A 24,022-nucleotide genomic window follows, 5' to 3' on the forward strand; every position below is an offset into this window, starting at 1 on the left:
CAGTAACAGTAAAATCAAGTAAGAACAAATCTCCAAGCAGACCAAGACATATTCAGAAAGATCCAGCCTGAAAAGCCTCAATGCAGAGGCCTTGAAAACTCAATGCAAAGCCTGTGGCCCACTACCCACTATGCATACCATATTATTGGGTTACAGGTTGCACTTTTGTGTTTTCCTACAGTGAAAAACTGAACTCTACTTGAAGGGACTAAGTTGCTTCCTCTAGTAGCACTAGTCTTTCATTGAAACCCCTGAAGGGTGCTTAGTGGGTTTTCATAGGAAAAAAGGCCAGAAAAGGCCAGAGAAAAAGTAAGCTGGGATGTAGCTTCTGGGTCTTCAGTGTTCTCAGAAAAACAGTGAAACCTCTCCTCTCTGCTGTCTTATCCCTAGAAGTCTCTTTTGTATCCTCTGCACAGTCAATAGAGGAATAAAATTGCACAACCAGTAGCTGTGCCAGGGAGGGATTGAAGGGTCACAGGAAGCTTGAGACAGGAGTTTTACCAGAGTAATGGGGAACATAAAAATTTGGAAGGGGTCCAGGGTCCTGTCCAAGAGTGGAGAAAGCAAGATCACCAGGAAAAACAATCAAAAAGTTTGCTGCAGAGGTTAAGTAAGGTAAAGATGTTTTCCTTTTCAGCTAGAGTAAGTGCTCCATACTGATTTCACAGAGAAGGCCAGAAAAACAACTCAAAAACCTAAGATCGGTGTATGCCTCTGTCGCGTTAACATTCTCGGATTGAGGTTTATCGAGTGTATGTACATTGTGTAGAGATGCTAAGCGTTTCATCATAAACCAGAGTTTAACATACAAACTAATTGTCAGTATAAAACATAATACGGTGAGTATTAGCAGAACAATAACAGGGTGAAGCATCTTGTTGAAGATTCCCTTGGCAGCTGGCGACCATCCAAACAAAGTGTCCCACCAACGGTGCCTCTCATCTCTCTGCACTCTTTCCATCACTCGATGTATTTCCTGTGCATCATGATGGACAGTAATCAGAGTCTTTTGTCCATTTTCTCGGACCTGTGTCATCAGCTGCTTTAGGTCCTCATGTACCAGCAATTTCTTCACCAAGGTAAGGTTCATTCCAATAGGAGTAGGCAGCAGTTCATGAAGCAGAATATAATTAGATGCAATAAGTTGATAAGAAGTGACAGGAGCTGAGTATTTAAAATCACATCCTAGAATTTTGGTAAAATTACAAACACAAACATTAGAGTGATTACTGATATCTACCACTGCATTATCTACGACTATAGAATCACAATGAGTTCTCATGCAAACACAACCTTTCCCAATATATACAAGTACAGTTTCAAGGGTTTCATTAGGATGTATCTCAAAGTGGCAAATATTTTGCTCAATGTCAAGACAAATGTCTTGGGATTCCAGCATGTTACTTTCACAGATGAAACCTTTTTGTTCATGCACAATACATGCATTTACATCAATTGTTTGCCACTTTCCTTCCTTTTGATGGGCCCATACTTTATGCTCTTTAGGATAAAGTATGGTTCCATTATGATTGAGTCCTAATGCAATGATTGGATATACATTGTATACGGTGGCATTACTTATAGTAAGTATAAAGGCAACAATTTTATCATTTTCTGCATAATGGGTAAAGTTGACTAATTGCCACCATGCTTGAAATTCTTTTTCAAATTCTGAAGCATTATCCCAAATCAATTTTCGAATTTCAGTGGGCAAAGTTCCTCCTTCTCCCTCTCCAATAATAGCTGCTGCTACAGATTGTATCCATAACTGTGCTTGGATACAGCTCAAGGCAAGGGAGGTATTGCCTTGGGCTTTTCCAAGGGCATTTACAATTAATTGATGATCATTTTCCTCAATTTGTTCCCAATGGGGTAAAATATCTGATAGAAGCCATTGATTTGCTCCTAAAGCCAATAAAGTTGATTTTATTGGTTGTTCCAGTTTCCTTAGGTCATCTGTAGTAGCAGTTATTCTACTTATTAAAACCTCAGCATCAGTGCTATTTAATATACCTAATCCTGTCCCTAATAACCCAGTTGCATCCCGTGGCCCTCTTTTAGGGACCAACTAGGGTCAAAGAGAATTTGTTGTTGAATTATGTAAGGGCCTGTATTGAAGATGGAAGGAGTTAGACCAATGGGAGGCTGAGTCGGTTCGTTTTCAAATATCTGCGGAGGCAGAGGCTTCTTATCCTTTGTAGTCGATGATGTTTCTGTATTAACCATGAATTCAAATAATATTTCTGTGCCTCTGTAACCCCAAAGACAGTACACAATTATAGGTTTGGTGAATCAATGTATACTGTCTTAATTTCAGTCAGCCGATTATAAGTGGATCGGTTAGTTATTCGGCAACCAATTTGTATTGTCTGTCCAGACATGGCTTGAAGTTCAGCCATTCTTAGAGAATCATTCCAACTCCATTCATCTTTTGAAAATATTTTGTTTCCATGTAGAACTAAAGTAGAGAGATTTAGGTCCTTTCTGTTTTGAGATGTTCCAGTGACTGTGCTATACTGTGACAATACATGGTTAAATGCCATGGTGAAACACCTCAGCTCCATGCACAGCCACAGTAGCTAAGTTTCCTTTAAGGTCTGTAATTGCATCAAGGTCAGGGTAAAGCATGGCATTATTAATCCAAACTGTTGATTCGTCATCTTCCAGCTGTCCATATACAGTTTGCTCAGGGTTCCTGTGAACACAAAAGAAAATAAAATATGCTCGGTTGTATTCAACCGGCAGGGTTAGAAAGAGGGTGAAATAGCAATCTTTGATTTCCCATGCATAGAAATATTTGGGAGTAGTTAGCACTATTACTACTGTTAGATACACAGAGGACTTTCACTATCTCTGCCATGTTTGGAACTGCGGCAGTCAAAGGTATAGTGTTAGCATTCAACTGTCTGTAATCCACTGTAAAATGCCATTGCCTGGTTGGTTCCTTTACTGGCCACACTGGTGAATTATAAGGTGAATGGGTCCTTTTAATAATGCCTCTTTTTTCCAGTTCTGTTACCACCCCGTCAATCCCCGTAAATACTGCTGCTGACAACAGATATTGCCGATCATTAATGATTTTAGCAGGGGATAAGGGTATGGATGTTTGTAACAGGCTCAGTCTCATGGTGCCTGAATCCCTTTGAAGTGTTGCGAAACTCCACACAGTTCCATCAGGGAGTTTCCACATGCAACCATGCAGTATGTCAAATCCTAAAATATTAGTATATGCAGCACCAACTAATACTTCTATTCTGGTTAATTTTTGTTCCTCTGGCAACCAGAGTGAAATTTTTGCAGTGGGGCATTGTTTTTCCACACCATTGATTCCTGTGAATTTAACCCTGCGTTGACCAGGTGTTATGCTCAGGGTTTGTGCTGTCTCATGTGTAATTACTGACATTTGGGTCCTGGTATCAATAAGAAAATTTACCAATATTTTTTGGGGTTCAACAGGAATGGCAATTATAGGGTCAGAGTGTTCATTAGAGAGCCATTGAATTGCTAATACCCGCTGAGCAGGGTGGCTCACTGCCCTCCCTGGGGACAAGAGTTTTTTTGCCGACACCACAACTCACCTCGTTCCCTATTAGGTTTCAACCTCTCTTTGAATTTGGGATATCTGGGATTTTTAGTGTGGATTTGGCGGACTCGCCGAGAGTGGTCTTGGGATTTAACACTGGATGAATTAATCCAGCCTATTTGGCATCCGTATTTATCTATGTCTTGTACCAATTCACTCCAGGTGGGAATAGGGGAGTTAGGATTTCGCCTACAACTACTATCATCATCCCTACAAGCAGCTAGTATGTGATCTTGGGTGTTTTCTACAAACATCTTAAGACAATCAGGGAGTCCACGGATGAGAGGGGTTAATTGAACTGGGTCAATAGGAGCTAACATTGGGGAATTCCTTAATTTATCTCTTTCATATATCGCCTGAATGCAGGCTGCTTTCTGTACTGCTACAGCCAAGTCAGCTCCTGGTGTGGTGGTTAAAAATACTCCAGGTCTCCAAAAGCCTCCTACTTCTTCCTTACACAACATCATTCGATCTCCTCCTTTAAGAGAAACTCGACACACATACTCAACTTCTGATTCCCCTGACCGCCTTGAGAACTTCTGTATTTTAACCAGCTCTGCTGGTGACAACGGAATCGTTTGCACAGTAGTACGGATTTCATCATTATCATCAACAGTAGTCTCAGTCTTAACCAAAGGTCTCAAGGAAATCGATTGAGGTTCAGAATCAGAAATCTCTTCAACACCATCATCACTGTCAGACCAGAAATCACTGTCCCAGCTTTCAGGTTCTACACTATGCAGCACTCCACGAATCTGCTTGACCGGAGCGCAAGGCTGTACTTTATTTAACAGATGACTAACCCTCTCCAGCAATTGTTTAAGATGATTATTTTCACTCACAAGTTTATCATTTTCAGTCACAAGTTTGTCATTCTCAATGGAAAGTTTATTATTTTCATCCAAAAGTTTATCCACTCTGATTCCTAATGTTTTCCCGTCTCCCTTTCAAAGGCCAATGATGACTTCAACACATCAATCTCTGATTTCAAAGCTGTATGTTCCGCATCAGAGATCAGTTTGGGAGCAGGAGTTTCCTTAGCTTTTTGCCGAGCACAAGACAAACAGGCTCCTAACACAGCACAAATTGCACCTTTACCCTTTCTTTGACCAATCTTTCGTGAAGCCTGACAATGCTCAATGCACTCTACCACTTTCTCTTCATCTTTCCAAAACTTTTGGGAAAACTCCTTCCCTGCCTGGGAAGGGGCACATTTGTATTTTTGCAGAAGTTTATCCATAGCAATCCTGCCGACTACGCCAATTTTACTGTCGCGTTAAGGGGTGTAGCTGATTAACCGTTACGGGCCCGGTCAGATTCAGGGTACTGAACCAGTCGGACATTCACCAAAAACACATTAACCGTCTGGGGGTCCAGTCAGACATTCACCAAAAACGCATTAACGGCCTGGGGGTCCGTTCAGACATTCACCAAAAATGCATTAACCATCTGGGGGTCCGTTCGGACATTCACCAAAAATGCATTAACCGCCTGGGGGTCTGGTTAGATTCAGAACACTGAACTATCACGGATAACCACCCTCACCCTCGTTGCACTCAATGAGAGTTATCACAATGCAATCAAGTATGGTTTATTACAGCAACAGATAATCAGGTTCTTTTGGATTGCCGGCGATAGTGACTGTCTGCAAAAGCAAGTTAGTATGCATAAAATACACAGGTGTTATAGGTGTTGTAGGTGTTACAGATGTTACGGGTGTTATAGATGTTTATAGATGTTACAGATGTTACAGAGGTTATAGGTGTTGCAGGTGTTACAGATGTTACAGGTGTTTACAGGTGTCACAGGTGTGCAGCCTAGAAATAAACGCGTTAAAAGGATCAAAGACTCTATAGAGATTTATAAGCAAGTATTCAGATCTCACCCAAAGGCGTCCCAATGTGGGGGGAAGAGAGGCTCAGCCCGTCGACTGATCCCAGGAGTCAGGAGGTCCTAAGGATGTTGTCCTCGGGATGGTATCTCCCCTGACGGTGGTATCTTCCCTAACATCCCCTTTCTCTTGGGCCAATTTATATTATTTTCTATCTTTTAGGTGGAGCTTGAGTGGCTCTAGTCAAGCATATCTTAGTTATGATTGGTGTAAAGTTTTCCCGTCTCCGTTTAAAGTAATAGGCTCCGAGAAATTCAGAGCGCATGCTCAGTGAGGGGTGGTCGCACCTTGGAGGCGGGTAGCTTTTGAGATGGAGGTGTGTTTTGGTATCATAATGATATTATAATGAGCAAAAAGTACACTAGGGTACAGCATTTGTCAAAACATGACAGGTCTTTGGCTCAGGGTGGCAAAAAGTGCAGCTTTGTGCACAAGAACAATCGAGGTCCCATCTGATTACAGAGCCTAGCCGTGGTGTCTCCACTCCACTCTATGCTCCGTGCTGTTCCTTAGAGCTAGCACACCAAGTTTCCCCAGCGCGATAGCATCTAAGGCTGGGAGCCTAGGGAACGCTCAGATAAAGCAGTTATGCCCTACCCTGAAAGCCTCTTCAATGCTGTACCTTTTCCTTAAAAATGTGAATGTTAGTTTTATTTTCCTAGTTACTTCAGGCATTTACACCACAGCCTCTTTTTGTCATTTTCTAAATAGTTTAGTTCCTTGATAATATTTTCTTTTTCTCAACTGCCCCTTATTCCCAGTGATTTCTACATTACAAATTACTTTATCCTAAATTTTGAGAGACCCCCGGGTCCCACTACATCCCAAAACATGATATCTGAAATGCATTCATTTATAATGTTTGTTACTTCAGTGCTTATCAAACATGCCAACAATGCTGATAGAACATGAAACAAACAGATGAACAGCTCATAAGAAACTGTTAGATAAAATACTTCCCACCAATGACTTAGTAAACTACAAAACAGGAGAAGTAAGAATCATACATTGAAGAAAATAATACTGGAGCTCAAAGTCCCACTTGGAAAAAAGTTCGTTTATTTGGTTTCTGCATAGCTTTTGTTCACCCAGCAGGGGAAGAGTATTTTCAAGCATGTTGAGGGATTTTTGAAACAGCAAGGAGGCCATCACTTGCTGCAGCTGAGCAAACCAAGCTACCAGGACGACTACGAGGAGTTCCCATGATAGTGTTCCCTTATCACCCGATTGAGGAATTAAAAATATTGTTTCAAGCAGCCGGCATTTCTTCAAAGGACAAGATCTATGTGACTGCTAATCACAAGGGGGTTGTTTTCCTGCAGTTGGGGTAGTTTTCTTGCAGTTCTTTGTCTGAGTGCTTTTGTCCAATAACCTTGTGTGAAACGCTATCCACCCCTGCTAAATTTGCTATAAGAGTCAGGCTATTGAGGTAATAAAAGAGAGCATGATCTGACCATATTGGTGTGTGTCATGTTTTCGGCCGTTTTTCCTACAATACAAGCACAGCAGAAAAAACAACAACAAAACACAACTTATTTTTATTATAAAAACTTAAAGCTGTATTTTAGAGGTTGAACATGTTATAAATGGCTCATTCTTCAAAATAGGATTATAATCAAAGTTTACAATTTATTAAAGGAATAGAGGTAAGCAAACAGCGCTGGGCGCGCCGGGAGTCTCCACTCCACCAGGACGCACACCAGTTACATCAAGTAGCTGATTTTTATGCTCCTAGGCTAATACATATTCATTACTACTTCTAAAAAAAAAAAAATAGGTTATTATAATTAGCTTCCAGGATCCAGTCCCTCCCACTGGAGCATACGCATCGGTCTCCGGTGGTCCCTCTGGGGGTCTCTAGGGGTCTTTCATGCTGAAGGCTTGTAGTCTTCCTCTCAGTTTTTTTTTCTTGTCCTTCCCCTTTGTACTCCTTGGCAGCATGTCAAAAGCTTACACAGTGTCCCCTGCAAGTTTTGTCTTCTAGCCGTCCTTCAGCTTCTTTTTTCTTCTCCTTAATTTCCTGGCCACCTAGCCAGATATCAGGGGTTTGCATAGTGTCCCATTCAGAAGCCATAACAGTCACTAGTTGTTAGCAGTTGTTCTGAAACCCCCAGACATCAGAGAAAGAACATACAAACACAAATAGCTCTCTTATTGACACTTCACGAGTAGTTAAATCATTCTTCACAGGCCATTCACAGGGACAGTCACATCTATAGCAGTGCTAAATCAACCACAAAGAAGGCAAAAAGGCTGTAACTGTTAGAAATAAGAGTTCGGAATAACAAAAGCAAATAGGTTCATAGATTTGAGGAATATTTTCTGACACAAATTCCTTTGCAAGGTACAAGAACTATATACATTAACCACTCCATTTTTCTTAGACTTGTGGTTATACAAGGGTATGTAAGACAGAAGGTTACATTCATCATACCATGCAGCCCTAGCACTCTTCCATACTGACACGAATCAGATGAACATATATAACACAGCATTAGACTACCATCAAAGCAGCAAAAATTTACTTTGGAGTAGTTGAATTGTATCAATGAATGTGCTGCAGCTAAGTCTCATAGTATAGGTGACCTGAAGGCTGGAAACATTTCAGGTGGCCAGTAGAATCATAGAAACAAAGTCATAGAATCATATATTATACTGTGTTGGAAAGGACCCACAATGATCATCAAGTCCAATTCATGGATCAACACAGAACTACCTACATACATCTGAGAGCATTGATGCTGTCACCACTGCCCTGGGGAGTGTGTTCCAGTGCCTGACCGCGCTTTTATTGAAGAACATTTTCCTAGTACCCCCCTGACATAGCTTCATGCCATTTCCTTGGGGTCTATTACTGGTTACCAGAGAGCAGACATCAGCACTTGCCCCTCCACTCCCCTTGTGAGGAAACTATAGGCCACCATGAGACCTCTCCTTAGTCTCCTCTTCTCTAGGACCAAACCAAGTGACCTCAGTCATCAATACATCTTTCCTTCTAGACCTTTCACTATCTGTGTTGCCCTCTGGTGTAGTTTAACCCGGCTGGCAGCTAAGCACCACACAGCTGTTCGCTCACCGTCCCCCCTCCCTCTCTGGGATGGGGGAGAGAAACGGGAAAGCAAAGCCCATGAGTTGAGATAAAGACAGTTTATTAAGACAGGAAAATAATAATAACAATAATAAGGATGATAAAAGTGCTACTACTAATAATGCGTACGAAACAAGTGATGCACAATGCAATTGCTCACCATCCAATGACCAATGCACAGCCTAACCCCAAGCAGTCTGGCCACCCCACCTTGGCTAGCCAAACCTATATATTGTTTAGCATGACATCAGATGGGATGGAATACACCTTTGGCTAGTTTGGGTCAGCTGTTCTGGGTCTGTCCCCTCCCAGCTTTTGCTGCACCCCCAGGACAGAGCGAGAAGCTGAAACGTCCTTGGTTTGGTGTAAGCACTGCTCTGCAACAATTAAACCATCACCATGTTATCAGCACTCATCTCATCCTAAGCCAAAACATAGCACCCTACCAGCTACGAGGAAAAAAATGAACTCTGTCCTAACTGAATACAGGACACCCTCCTTTGGACAGTCTCTAACAATTTTATGTCCTTATATTGTGGCTCCCAAAAAATACTCAGTGTGAGGTCACACCAGCACAGAGTAGAGTGGAACAATAGCTGTGCAATATGTCAAAAACCAACAGTTTTGTTGTTGTTTTTTTTTTGTTTATTTGTTTTTTAATCTTTTCATGTATGGGAGACAAGATTATTCTGTGAAATGAAGCTCTCAGTTACAGGACTATCTCTTGGACTATCTCCTGTTCAGCCCGGAGAAGAGAAAACACCAGGAAGACCTTGTAACAACCTTCCAGTAAGTGAAGGGTTAAAACAAGAAAACAGGAGAGGGATTCTTTATCTGGGAGTGTAGTGACGGGACAAGGAGTAATGGCTTTAAATTAAAAGAGGGTAGATTTAGATTAACTATTTGGAAGAAGTTCTTTACTCTGAGGATGATGAGGCACTGGAACAGGTTGCCCAGAGAAGCTGTCAATGCCCTATCCCTGGAAATCACATTTAAGGCCAGGTTGGATGGGGCTTTGAGCAACCTGGTCTAGAGCAAGGTGTCCCTGCCCATGGCAGGGAGGCTGGAGTTAAATGATTTTTAAGGTCCCTCCCAACCCAAGACATTCTATGATTCTATGATTCTGTGATTCTATGATATTTTTGTATCTAGAGAATATGAATTTTAAGAATGATTTGTATTCTCCTGGCAATAACAGTTTTGGACCAATAAAGAAGTTAATCCCATGGTGGATGTTTCTCCTCCAAAACATCTTCCCTCTATTCCAGCTGTCTTGCTCACCATCATCAGCTTACCATAATGTTTGAGATGGAAATAATATGGATGGAAAAATCAAACTGCAAAGGCTTCTTAATTAACTCACTTCAGAAATATATTTAAAAAATCATTTTCAGCTAACAGTATTCAATAACTGCAGTTTTGCATGCATTTCCAAGGAGTAATGACCACAAGAAAAATCCTTCAACCAGTTATTTACACTCAATTATACAGGAAATAACAAACAATACTGTCATAGCAATTATGGTAGGTTAATTAGACAAATGGCAAAATGGTAAAAATTTTGATGCTTTTATTTGTAGTGAGATAGTTTAGTGTATTGTAGATAGCGCATTTGTGTAATATTTAGAGCTAGTTATTAAACTAAGAGGGAAATATGTATAAGATAGGAGACCCAATCAGGATAGCTTTTATGTCACTACTTCTGGTGTAAATACAGTGAAAGCATTGCAATGTGTTTCACACTTAATAACTACCTAAATTCCTTGTAAGATTTGTGTAAGTGCACTGAACACTATTATTTCATATTTTTATTTTTTTTTATTATTATTATTTTTTTATGTTTTTTTATTTTTTTTTCCCCTTGGGCAAACTGTGGCTTGTTGTGGTGTACACCTTGTTGCAAATGATCTTGTTCCCAGAATAAATTTTTTTTGAGACTTCACAACTACCTCTTGAATAAACACTGCTAATTGTGGCAATTAACAGTTTGCATTTCATAATAAACAGTTTACCATAAACATGATTTTGAGTCATGTATTTTCAAAGTAAGAAAGTACGATTAATTTCAATCAGATTCTGCTTACTGGCAGAGGAAACAATTTACAGAGTCACAGGATCACAGAATCATCTAGGTTGGAAGAGACCTCCAAGATAACTGAAACCAGGACATTCTTGTCTCCTCTCTTGACATTTCTAACCAATAAATCTGAGGCCAAAATCCAAATTTGTTGTTCATCTAAACAGTAATATATCAGAAAACTTGTGTACTCTAAGGAATAATTTTTGAAAGAAAGGATCCTGCTATGAAAAAAATGCTTATTTGCCTTAAAATCTTAAAGAACTTCCTTGACATTCATTCTGCCATTAGTGCTGTTAGACAGTAATATATGAATGTGTTAAACTGAGTAATTAGAGTAATCTGCATTTCCTGACATGAACGTAAAGAGCTAAAATAGAATATGGAAATTTCATTGGCTTTCATTTCATTCAGATTTACCTTTGAAAGATATGTACAAAATACATAATCTTTGTAACTTCAAGATGACACGTAAAATAATTTACTGCTCTATATTGTCTACTGATATGTATGTGAAAACTAAGCAAAAGCAAGTTTGAATGCCAAATATAACACACTTTGGCATATGAATAAACCCAGAAAAGACATCTGGAGTGTTAGCCAAGTCAGAAATGACCTATTTCATGATTTATAAGCATTTTAGTTATAGTTTTACCTTTTGACTTTTTCCTCTCTGTTGGGCCTATAACACTATTAACGCTACAAGAAAGATTGTATTTATTAGCCAATAATTCCATTCTATTATGTACCTTCATTCTAAACAAACATGCACTTAATTTTGACATCATGATGACAAAGGAAAACTTTATTATAGCATAACAAATTTTGGCAGCAAAATGTAATTCCTTTTATGATAATCCTTTCTGAAAGAAGTAATAATTTAGATACACTTGAACTGTAATAGTTTTTACTTAATTATCTCTCTATTTAATTATCACTTCAGGCATGTTTTTTTATGGCATCATTTAAGATGTGGTATTGTTCACCTAAATGTAACTACTTGGTACCATTTTTATACATCTTAGGGCACTAGAGATAACTAGAGATAAATGGTAGACAAAATGCAACAGCTGGATTTTTTGGGATGTTTAAATAATATTAAAATCCTATATTAGGGAGACCAAATGGCATCCACATTAACTAGTCCATGTATTTTCAAATATTTATCCATAAAGAATTCTTCTGATAATGTGAGTGACTACTGGACATAGCAATCTGCTGCTAATCTGTGCACTGGTAAGAATCATTAAACACACTAAACTTTCATGTTAAAAGTTACAGACCTATAACTGCAAGCAGCACGGAAAGGACACAGAAAGGTGATTTATACTAAAAAGATGCCTATAGTTCTAAATAATTTGTAAATGCATCACAAGTCCTATAGTTCAGACCTTACTGATGTGCTTTTATTATATAATAAACACAGAAATATTTACCTTCTCAGTATCCTACACAAGTATATGTTATTTTTATGATTTCATGTTTGCTTGTTTTTCTTGCAAGATGGAGTAAACAAACAAACAAAACGCATCAAAAACAATAAACAAACAAACAAACAAACAAAAACAAAGAAAAATCACCACCACTAACAAAGCAATTGTGATATGTTAGTTTGCATTAAAGGATTCATACACAGCATAAGCATAGCTACCAATCTAACAATACTACAGGAGAATACAGGACTGTCTTTCTGTGCTGTATCTGACTGGTGTATCTGGCGTATAGACTTACAAACAATGCTCTTCCTTCCTTCCCACCCTTCTTAAGTTTGACTTCTAGCTTATGATTTCTGCACAGAATCCTTTCATTAACATTTTTTCCCCAATTTTTCCCAACGAGTACCGTTCACTAGTGGATCAGTTCTAGATACTCATGAACAAAGAGTGAATATCTTAGTGATATTCACCTTCAGAAATTTAGCTGGTTTGTTTAATTTATATATATCAAAAAGCTGAATTAATCGTCAAGAATGAGAACTACTTGCCTTTTTGTAAGCAAACATATTGCCAGAGCATGAGGTAATGGGAGTTTTCCTTCAGAATCAAGTCTGCAGTTGAAATTCCAAGATTTTGCCTTAAGGTTTGTTTTTCATGCTAGAATCTACAATTGATAAGAGATATTTTTATAAAACCTAATCATTATTCTGTAGGCCAGTCAGAATTAAAATAATTCTTTTGCCAGTGGTCTTATATTGTCATCTGAAACATTTTGTACAGCACGGTATGTGCACCTTAGAAATATTTCCTCTAAAATTTAGTACTTTTTTTCCATTACTGTTTTAAAATGAAAAAAAATATATATATTCACTGCAAATTAGAAATACATCGTTTGGATTCAAAGAACATTTTTGTATGCCTTGAATGAAGGAAGCCCATGGTTTCCTATCCTGCTCCATCATACGCATGATGAAAATGGGGTGTAGAAAACAAACAAAACATTAGTGTATTTATAGGAACCTATTAACCTTTTCTCCTTCATGAGAATAAAATCTGTACACTCCACTAATAAAAAGCTAATCTCAACAACAAAAAATATATAATTGCATATGGAAAGTTGCCTAGAAAGTAAAACACTCCATTTATCGATTGATTGATTGATTGATTTTCAATGTTAAAAATAAACCAAAAGTAAGAAGAAGGGAAAATATGTTTTGGAAATGTTGCAATTTTAAGTCTAAAGAATAGCAATTTGAATTATTTGTTAGATTTCAAAACACAATCTAATGTCTTCTGGCTTTCACCAAGATTATATTTTAGAAAATCCCATGTATATATGGGGGGGTCAATATATATATATATATATATTTATATAGGAGATATATTGGATATTATTTTATTTTATTTATTTTAATTTTATTTTTCCCCTCTGGAGTGTTACCACATTGTTGACAATCATATTAGACAGAGTAGGAACGTTAATACTGTTTGCAGAGGTGTGTTCATCTTGCTGCAGTTGTGTTCATTCTTAGCTTCAGATATTTCTAACATGAAATATTCTGTTCACTATACCACACTTTATTTGATTGCTCATTTCAATCATCATTTTCTAATATACAGACTGGGGGATGAGAGGCTGGAAAACAGACCCATAGAAAGGAATCTGGGTGTTTCAGTCAATGGCAAGTTGAATATGAGTCACCAGTGTGCCCTGGCAGTCAAAGGGGCCAGGCATATCCTGGGGTGCATCAAGCATGGCGTTGTTAGCCAGTCCAGGAAAATGATTTTGCCACTCTACTCTGCACTGGTGCAACCTCACCTTGAGTATTGTGTGCAGTTTTGAGCACATTATAAGAAGGACATAAAATTGCTAGAATGTCCAAAGGAAAGCAACAAAAATGTTGAAGGGGTTAGAGGGGAAGAAGTATGAGGAGCAGCTGAAGTTGCTTGGTTTGTTCAGCCTGGAGAAGAGAAAGTTGAGGGGTGACATCATCGTTGAGAAGCTTTATGAGCACTGGAATAGACTTCCCAGGGAAATGATCACAGTTCCATGCCTGTTGGAGTTCAAGAAACATTTGTACAATGCACTCAGAAATATGGTCTGATTTCTGAGTGGTCCTGTGTGGAGCCAGTTAGACTTGAGGATCCTCATAGGTCCCTTCCAGCTCAGAATATTCTATGGTTATATGACTCCATTGTCTTGAGAATAGTGACATGGAGATGCAGTCTATCTGCATAAAAGTTACCCTCCAAAAATAAACAAGCAAACAAACAATGGTCTAAAATTTTGGGAAGACCTGTGTGGTGCCAGGAGTTGGACTCAATGATCCTTATGGGTCCCTTCCAACTCGGGATATTCTATGATTCTACGATTCTATGATTCTATGAAACAACAAAAAATTCCAGTAACTGGAATTTCTTTTATAATTCTTCTTCTTATTATTATTGTTTGTTTTTTGTTTTTAACCTCATAGAAATATTTAACTGAGAAACAGAAGCTCTTAAAGACCACAGCATGAACATTGACTCTGCTATAACTGCAACTACAAGAGTCTTACTTTCTCAGCAAGCTTATAATAATGTACTTTTTTTTTTTTTTTTTTTTTTTTTAAGAATGGTTTTGGACAAAATAACAAAGCAATTGTTTATCATTCAGCTTGACAAATGTTTAGTATTTTCTTAATGTTGAGACAATATTAATAAACATTATTTGTCCTAAGAATGTAATATAAGTAGCCATGAGAGTGTGGTATTCCAGTAGCTTAACAACTACTTGATATTGTTCTCTGACATTTTCTGTACAGGGTGGCAACCTCATCAAATTTTGCATAGCAGCTGCAGGTTGATCTGATTAGAAAGTTGTTTTAAAATGCCCCCTTAAGTCGTAGTTCAGATACAGATATCGTCTTTGCCTCAGGGTGAAGGGAATAATAAAAGTATCACTATTCTCATCTTTGGCTTAATGCAGGAAGCCTGTTTTAGTAGTAGTACCAGATCAACTCAAACCAGGAAAAGCAGGGTTGAAGAACAAAAAATATGGTCAGACTTTCAGAAAGACAGCAGAGAATTGAGTCTAGCTTTGCCTGCAGCTAACACTTCTACTGGCTCTGACTGCATTTTTTTTTCTTGTATTCTACCTTAGAGTTGTATCTTACAGCATAATAATATTACTGGATGTTAGTGGACAAGGGAAACTAGGAATCATCTTCAAAAATTATAACTGTTAGAAATAATTAACCCTGAACCTTTGCGAATGCCATGGTTTACTTCCTCAGAGCATTTTATTTCCTTGAGAATAACCCATCTGAAAAGAAGAGAACATCAGGGATATAAAGATGAATGCAACTTAAAGTACACAGTTGCCTCCACAACACAAAATCAGAAGATATTGTGTCACACAAGACAGGAAAAACTTCTTCAGTGCCCAAGCAAAGAATAAGAGAACTTTTCTTTCTTAGGTTCAGCACAGCAGACAATGAACTATGAATATACGTTCATGTGAAACTAAACACGTAGAAACCTGTATGGACAGCAAAAGACAATATGCATTAAGGTGTGCTTGTTATTAATGATGAAATGGTAATGTGTGGAGCCTCAAATTTTCGTGGAAACTGCTAAAATGACTCAAAAGCCAATGTAACAAAGGCCCACAGAGCTGGAAAAGGAAATGTGGCAGTAAAGCATCTAAGTCTAAAAAGACAACTGGAAAAGTCATGACTAATAACAAATAAGGAAGAAATAGACAAAGCAGCTTTGCATTTATATTAAGTGGAATATTTGTTCCTTTGAGGATGAAGAAGTGACAGGAAAAAAAAGAAAAAAGACTTAAAAGAATGGTTTGGAGACAAATGTCCAAAGCATTTCTATAGCATTTCTCATGCATTGTATGGGTGAAGTGGTAAAAGACAATATAGACAAAATCCAAGATATCTTTCATAAAAAAGAAACATCAAAAATGTCTGCAGAGATGTAAATGTTGTGCTGGACTCAACAGCAGAAGAATGTGATGTATCCTAGGAAAGACCAAACAGGCACATAGCCAACATTTGTGCCTAATTACACATTTGGCCTCCTACTCATTTGGACTATGGGCAGAACATATACATTAAATATTTGAGTGCGTTAAAACAGACTTTTAGGAAGCATTTAAGGTGAACAGCAATTTCTATCCTCCTTTCCATATTTGGAAGGTATGAAGATAAGGGTAGCCACTCACTGAACAGTGAGGACAAAAGTAAGTATTTTAAAAATATTGAGAAAAAAATAAAATTAAGAAAAAAAAAGTTTATTTTCCTCGGTCTCTTTTCTAAAGCAGTAAAATATCTTGCATAGTTCATTTAACTATCCTTGATTCATGAAATGCCAGGGATCAAAATTCTTGCCCTGCCACATGGACTTCAGTATAACATTTTATTTTTTTTAATCCCTTTGTTTTAGTTAATTTGTTACATAATATTAACTTTAAAATACAATAAGTTTTGCCTGTAGTTTCCATCAGCTACAGTCAAGAGAATAATTATGCCTATAAAATAGACCATTGTGGGAAAGTAAATGCTGGGTGGTTATATAACATTTCAGGAGATACAGCATCTCCTCTGCATTATTGATAGAAATCTGCTTAAAGAGGATACTCACTTGACAACTCTGCTTAATAAATTATTGTTTAATATTTATACCTTTCAATTTTTCTCCTTCTGTGTGATTTAATGACCCATTTAAGGTGTTCCTAATTCCTTAGATGATATTAGAATTCTGTTTCATTAGCATGGTTTTGTTCATACTCACTATTTCAAATTTAGGACACAAGACAGCTTTTCTTATCTGAGTTTACTATGTACAGATTACCAATATGTAAACCAGACCACGGAGAGTTAAGTTTGTTTTCAAAGGAATAACAATAAATTGTAGGGTTAAAAACAGTTAAAAACAGTTGATGAAGAAGCACTAAGAGCACAGGTTATTTAGTGGAAATCACTTGACAGGCTTATGGTGGCGTTGCTAATGGTTATGGCCACTGAAGAATGATCCTTTTTTTTTTCAGTATTTTTCTGAACACACACAGCTTTATGGTATTCCCTCTCCTGACAGGCCGAAAAGCAGTCTGATATAAAATGCACTTCAAAATAACCTTGGTGATTGTATGTTTTGACTCACTGCATTTCCATCTTTTGCCTTAATATTAGCAGGTTGGTGGCAGGGCTGGTTTTGTTTTGGTTTGTTTTGGTTTTATTTGTCTTATAACAAGAGTAAGCAGACTTGGAGAAGAGCGACTAATTCATTGTAGCACTGAGAAGTCTATCATCTTGGAGGATTTAAACTCTTGAAGTATGGGTATATTTAGACAGTGAGGTGGATTGAAAATTAGGTGAATGGCAGAGTCCAGAACGTGGTGATCAGTGGCATGACATCTAGTTGTAGGCCAGTAAATGGCAGTGTACTCCTGACACTGTACTGAGTCTGGCCCTGCTTCACAGGTACATGATCTGGATTATGGGGCAGAGTGTACCCACAGCAAGTCTTCAGATGACACAAAACTGAGAAGCGTAACAGATACTCCAGACAATCACGCTGTCATTCAGAGGAACCTGGGCAGGCTGGAGAAATGGGCTGGCAAGAACCTCATGAAGTTCAACAAGGAGAAATCCTAAATCCTGCATCTGGGGAGGAAGAAACCTAGGTACCAATACAGTCCAGCAGGGGCACCAGCTAGAAAGCAGCTTGGCAGAGAAGGACCTGAAGGTCCTGGTAGACACCAAGTCTATATATAGTGCCAAGCTCTTTGCAGTGGTGTTCAATCACAGACCAAGAGGCAAAGGGAAAAAACGGAAACATGGGAGATTATGTCTGAACATCAGGAGACACTTCACTGTGTGGGTGACTGAACACCAGAACAGTTTTCCCAGAAAAGCTGTGGAATCTCCCTCCTTGCAAATATTCAAAACACATCTGGGCAACCTGTTCCAGGTCTACCTGTTTGAGCAGGTGGGTTGGACACGATGACTTCCAAAGGTTCTTGATTTTTATTATTATTTTATCTATTTTTTCTTTTATCTATTCTTTCTTTCTTTCTTTCTTTCTTTCTTTCTTTCTTTCTTTCTTTCTTTCTTTTAATTATCAATGGAAGGATAAAAGAAAATTGAGAGGTGAAGCTGTAGAAAGCCAGTTCTCCGTTGCTTATTAGAGCAGGAAAAAAGGAAGTGTACAGTTAAAGGTTAATTTAGGACTTCATTATTTACTATTGCTTTGCACAGAGCCTCTGGCTTCTTAACAACAGCTAATGCGTTGTTGTTCTACTTGATAAGTTATTAAGTTTTAAACTTTTTCAGTTTCATGGAGCTTTGATTTTATTTTATTCTTTTGTAAGAATTTGCATATAGTTTTGTACATGTAAATAAGGATGCATTTAATAAAACAGGGAAGCTACAGTTGAATAGAGCCTGTAGGCACAGCTAATATAAAGAATGCTATACCAGCTGAAAATTGCTGCTGACTTCACACCAGTAAAAAATATAATTGTAAGAGCCATAGCCACAAACATGGCTCTTACACGTCATATGAGTGACGCAGTATGTACATAAACTTCTAGGTTAAAAGAAGTGTCAAAAGCCTGCTGGGAGCAGAAGCATATTAAAGACTTGACTTCTTTCACTTAAACTGTCAGCTTCAGCACAAAGCTAATCTACAGAAAGAAAGCAATGTTTAAGAACTATTTTTCAGGCTTCACTTTCCTCTTCCCTTTCCCCTTCCTAATCCTTTTTTTTTCTTTTTTTTTTTTTTTCCTTCCCATTGTATAGCACATCCATTTGAACTTTAGTCAAACAAAAACATAAGAGTGATACTAAAATGTAAACTTTTTAAAGAAGAGACTTGGGTATAATATCTAACAATGGAGGTAGACACTCCATTTCTTGAAAACTCTTTGTACTCTGACTCCAGTATGTTCTTTATTTATATTCCCACAGCTATTTGTTGTCTGGGTTTTATCAGCAATTCACTACTTACTGGGTGTGATATTCTAGTTTCTATGAAAAGTTTGTACCTGTTCAGAGGAAACTGCAATACGTGATGGCCAATTCTCCTATTGCTTTAGCATAGGAGGTGGGGAAACTTGTCTATAAATGTGAAGAAATTCACAGCTGGAATTTTCTGGCATGAATATATGTATATATACAAAGATATGCATATACATATATAAAAGCAATTATTTTAATACTTAATTTTAAACAAACAACAACAACAAAAAAGGCTCATTCTTTCTAGGTATTTAGAAGCTATATTCTGCAGAACTGGAACTGAAATCATTGGGTTGGTGATGTTGCAGCTATTTAAGGAGATAATTTTACGTTCCTTGTAATCTTTGACATTGGAATCTATTTTAGGAAAATTCATGATATATTCGCTGCCTCGGTCCATAAAAAGGAAACTTTGAAAGAAAAGGTAATGTCCTGACTGTGGATAAAAAGCAACACTTGCTTGAAAGAATCTTGAACTCAAAAGTAACATTAAGATCTAGTTTAGAGAAAAAAAGGCTGAAAGCTTCTGAGTCGGAAGACTTAACGCACAAAAGAGTGTAGCTAAAAAAGAGACTGAGGAGAGGCAACAGGACAGAACTTTTATCAGTAGAATCAAGATCTGGTCTTTTCCATTAAGAAGGCTTGGCCTTTTGTAAAGTTAGAAGGCAGATGAAGCAATTGAATGAGACTTCGCAATCTTCACAGTTCAAGAAAACTGAAGTACCACTTATGCATTTTTTTTATTCCCTGGGGCAGGTATTATTGCAGGTAAGGTAAGGTGGTTGCATCTTTTTTTTTTTTTTTCTTTTACACAAAAATTTCAGGAAGTGTAGTCTCTCCTTGAAGAACAGAAGCCAGTTGAGGACTTCATAAGAGACTGTCATGATTACTTAGGTGATCTACTTGTTCAGTGCACCAATGACCAGGAAGAGCAAAAAGTGAAGGTTAATGTTTTTAGCATTTGGAAAACAGAGCGTGACTTGCACGCATCTCTTCCTCCAATCTCTTCCTCCTGTCTCTCCTTCATTGTCCATGCAAGTTGTGGTGGTTTAACACCTGGAGGTAGCTCAACATCACTATGCTACTTTCTCTGTCCCTTCTCAGAAGGACAGGGGGAGAGAATAAAATGAAAAAAAGCTCATGGGAAGACATAAGGACAGGGAGGTCACACACCAATTACCATCAGGAGAAATCCAGACTCAGCATAAAGGAGATTAATATAATTTATTGCCTACTGATAACACTAGAACAGTGAGAACTGAAAGCAGACTGAAAACACCTGTCCCCCAACCACCTTCTTCATTGTCCTCCCCTCAAGCAGTGTAGATGAACGGGGAATGGAGGCTGTGGTCAGCCCATGATGCTTCATCTCTGCCACTCCTTCATGGTCACTCTCTGACCCTGCTCCACGTGGTGTCCCTCCCACAGGATGCCGTCCCTCCTGAACTGATCCTGCCGACAAGCAGCAGCTCTTCAAGAACTGCTCCCACATGGCTCCGTACCACGGGGTCCATCCATTCCCCAGGAGCACACTGCTCCAGCACGGGTGGGCGGCAGCCCCCCCCAGACCCCCTGCTCTTGCGTGGGCTCCTCTCCATGGGCTGCAGCTCTGGCCCGGGGCCTGCTCCTGCGGGGGGCTCTCCATGGGCCGCAGCCTCCTCCAGGCCACATCCACCTGCTCCACCGGGGGCTCCTCCACGGGCTGCAGCGCGGAAATCTGCTCCATGTGGGACACATGGGCTGCAGGGGGACAGCCTGCTCCTCCAGGGGCCTCTCCACAGGGGAACTGCTGATGTGTGCCTGGAGCACCTCCTGCCCTCCTGCTGCACTGCCCTTGGGGGCTAAACGGCTGTTCCTCACTCTCCCAGCTGCTGTTACACAGCATTATTTTTTTTCTTTCTTAAATATGCTATCACAGAGGTGCAACCAATATCACTCAGTGGCCCAGCTCTGGCTAGCAGCAGGTTCCTTTTGGAGCCATCAGGAGCTAGCTTTTTTCTGACATGGGGCCACTTCTGGACTCCTCACAGAGGCCACCCCTGCAGCCCTCCAGCAAAAAACCTCGCCAATAAACTCAATGCAAGTGTACCACACCACAGAATTAATTTTGTGTATATTAAATGTGACCTTCAGAAGCCTCTATTGCTCACAGCTGCTGCTAACTGTAGGACAGAACCAGCTTAACCTACCTGAAAAGGGACAACAGGAAATGGTAGGTGGTACTGAGGAGGAATATTAATGACAGTATGAAGAAATTATTCTTTATTATTTTTTTTGTCAACTCAGATGCCATTGTCCATAAATATTACTTGCTGTCATACATAGGTTTAGGGAGAAGATACAAACCTAGAGGAAAACTGACGAAAGCAGGATGGGCTTTTAGGTGACCTGTAAAAATTTGCATCAGTCAGCTGGTGTCACATCTGTCAGAGCTTGCATTAGCCCACAGTACACAGATAGGGTCACTAAAACCAAGATAGGAGAGTAGAGAAACCATCAGCTTCTGATGGAATGATGTGGCTCTTCAATGAACAGCAAATCAGGCTTTTAGCTGCAAGTCAAACACAAGGTTGTCAGCAACCAGCTCTGAAATTGAGCTTCCCTCACTGAACATGCATTCCAATAGATTTTGAAAGAATCTAAAAGATTTTGAAAGAATACTAAAATTCTAGGATTAGAATTAAGGAAAGGAGATAGTGGACTGATGCAAGATGAGGTGAAAGCCAAATCCACTGTAAAACAACATTAGTGGTGGCAGCATTTTAAAATTTTGCATATAGAAAAGATACTTCCAGACCCCTTCCTGAAAAATAGATTAGTCACAGAGTGGAGGACTTTCTTTCCCTCTTTCTCTTTCTTTTCCTCTTTCTCTCTTTTTCTCTATCTCTCTCCCTTCTCTCTCTCTCTCCCCCCCCCCCCCCCCCCCCTTATCCTTCCCTTCTTCCTTTCTTTTCTGTCTATAACAGACCATAATTCTGGCAGTATCTCTGCCTGTATTTTTGAGATGAACAGTTTGCTTTAAGAGCAACTGTGAAAGATTCTTGTGCACATTAGTATACTTTCTGATTGCATCACTGGCAAGAGAAAAGCAGCAATGAAGTAGAAAACTCAGAATTGAATAATGGAGTTCATTAAGTGGGAAATGGAGGAGGAATGAAGGGGTCTATGGTGATAAAGTAGAATAAAAGGCCAAATAATCCTAAAAATAATGTTAACTTCCATTCCTAATGTAAAACATGGGATTAAATGATAAAGGCTTAGCAATGAGTTTACAGTAAAAGAATTTATATAGTAAAGACTTTTTCTATTAATTTAAAGCTGAGGCTCTGGTTGCATGTTTACAGATACATTGCTCTATTTATCTGAAGTCTGATTCTGGTACTTCTGGTTGCTAAGGTTAATAACTCAATTCAGGTAGAAACCTGATCATAGTTTATTTTATTTTATTTTATTTTTTATTTTTGCTGCATGCTTATTGCAGGGAAGATGAAACTTTTCCCTTTTTTCCATATCTCTGCTTACAGCCTTTCCTTTCTGTGTTTGCTCTACCTACCTTTCCTGGGTCCCACACAATAGTGTGGCCATTTGTTCTCCAAGGAAACCTTGATGTTTCTAGATTTGTTGGTCACAGAAGAAATTAAAACAACTTGATGGAATTACTTGTATGCATAGGACATCAGCATTGTTAGAAACAATAAAAGAAGCTATTACTGTGAAAAATTTCAGATTTCCCTGGAGCAGAAACTTGAGATGATTCAGTGGTAATTTTATAAATTAAAATTAATTTAAAAATAGACACAAATTTTCTCCCGTTTTGCTTTCCCTATGCTCAAAATAGTTATTTGGCCGACAAGTAATACGTTAGCAAGTTCTGGCAAACTTGGACACCTGGGCTGCATGGACCTATATAGAATGAAGCTTTTTGGAGACAGAAACTCTTTGGTGCTCCTGAAAACTGTATTAGGTTTACATGGCAAGGTTTTGGCAGCAGGGGGGCTAGGCTACAGGGGTAGCCTCTGTGAGAAGAGTTCAGCAGCTGCCCCATGTCAGAGCAGAGCCAGTTCCAGCTGCTCCAAAAGGGACCTGCCGCTGGCCAGAGCCAAGCCATGAGCAATGCTGGTTGTGCCTCTGGGAGAGCAGATTTAAGAAAGAATAAGAAATGCCATGCAACAGCTATGAGAGAGGAGTGAGAAAATATAGAGAGCACCAGCCCTGTAGACCCCAAGGTCAGTGGTGTTTTCCTATGCCACTTGGTGTGAGTACATAGATAAGGATGGAAAGGGCTGGGGGGCAGGGGGGTGGAGCAGGGGAGCCCTGCTCTTAGTTTCTCAGTGTTACATTTTTTTAGTTATAGGTAATAAATTATATTAACCTCCCTGGGCTGAGTCTGTTTGGCCTGAGGAATGAGACAGCAGTTGAGGTGGAGTTTAACTACCCAGCTGGGTAAAACCACCACAAGGAATCATAGCATTTTCATTGGAACAGTTTTCCTACTTGTTCCTGAGTTAATTGTCCTGGTTTTAGTTAGGACAGAGTTAATTTTCTTCCTAGTAGCTGGTAGAATGCTATGTTTTGGCTTAGGATGAGAAGAGTGCTGATAACACCCCAATGTTTTAATTGTTGCAGAGCAGTGCTTACACCAAGCCAAGGACATCTCAGCTTCTTGCTCTGTCCTGCCAACGGGCAGGCTGGGGGTGCAGCAAGAGCTGGGAGGGGACACACCTGGGACAGGTGACCCAAACTAGCCAAAGGGGTATTCCATACCATCTGACATCATGCTGGACAACATATAGGGGTGGCTAGCCGGGGGAGGGGGGGGCCGAACTGCTCGGGGCTAGGCTGGGCATCGGTCAGTGGGTGGTGAGCAATTGCATTGTGCATCACTTGTTTGTACACATTATTAGTAGTAGTACTATTATCATCATCATTGTTAT

At 39.1% G+C, this 24,022-nt stretch overlaps 1 long non-coding RNA gene across 1 annotated transcript; it reads right to left on the bottom strand.

Moving 5' to 3' along the window:
• Positions 1–1,657: 1,657 nt before the first annotated feature.
• LOC311426454 lies at positions 1,658–5,761 on the bottom strand. Its single transcript, XR_014686772.1, has 2 exons — positions 5,469–5,761; positions 1,658–2,695 (listed from the first exon to the last, which is right to left on the bottom strand). It is a non-coding gene; the product is annotated as an uncharacterized lncRNA (long non-coding RNA).
• Between the last annotated feature and the right edge of the window lie 18,261 nt (positions 5,762–24,022).

The sequence above is a fragment of the Aythya ferina genome (genome assembly GCF_964211825.1).
Source record: "Aythya ferina genome assembly, chromosome: W".
Classification (NCBI taxonomy): domain Eukaryota; kingdom Metazoa; phylum Chordata; class Aves; order Anseriformes; family Anatidae; genus Aythya; species Aythya ferina.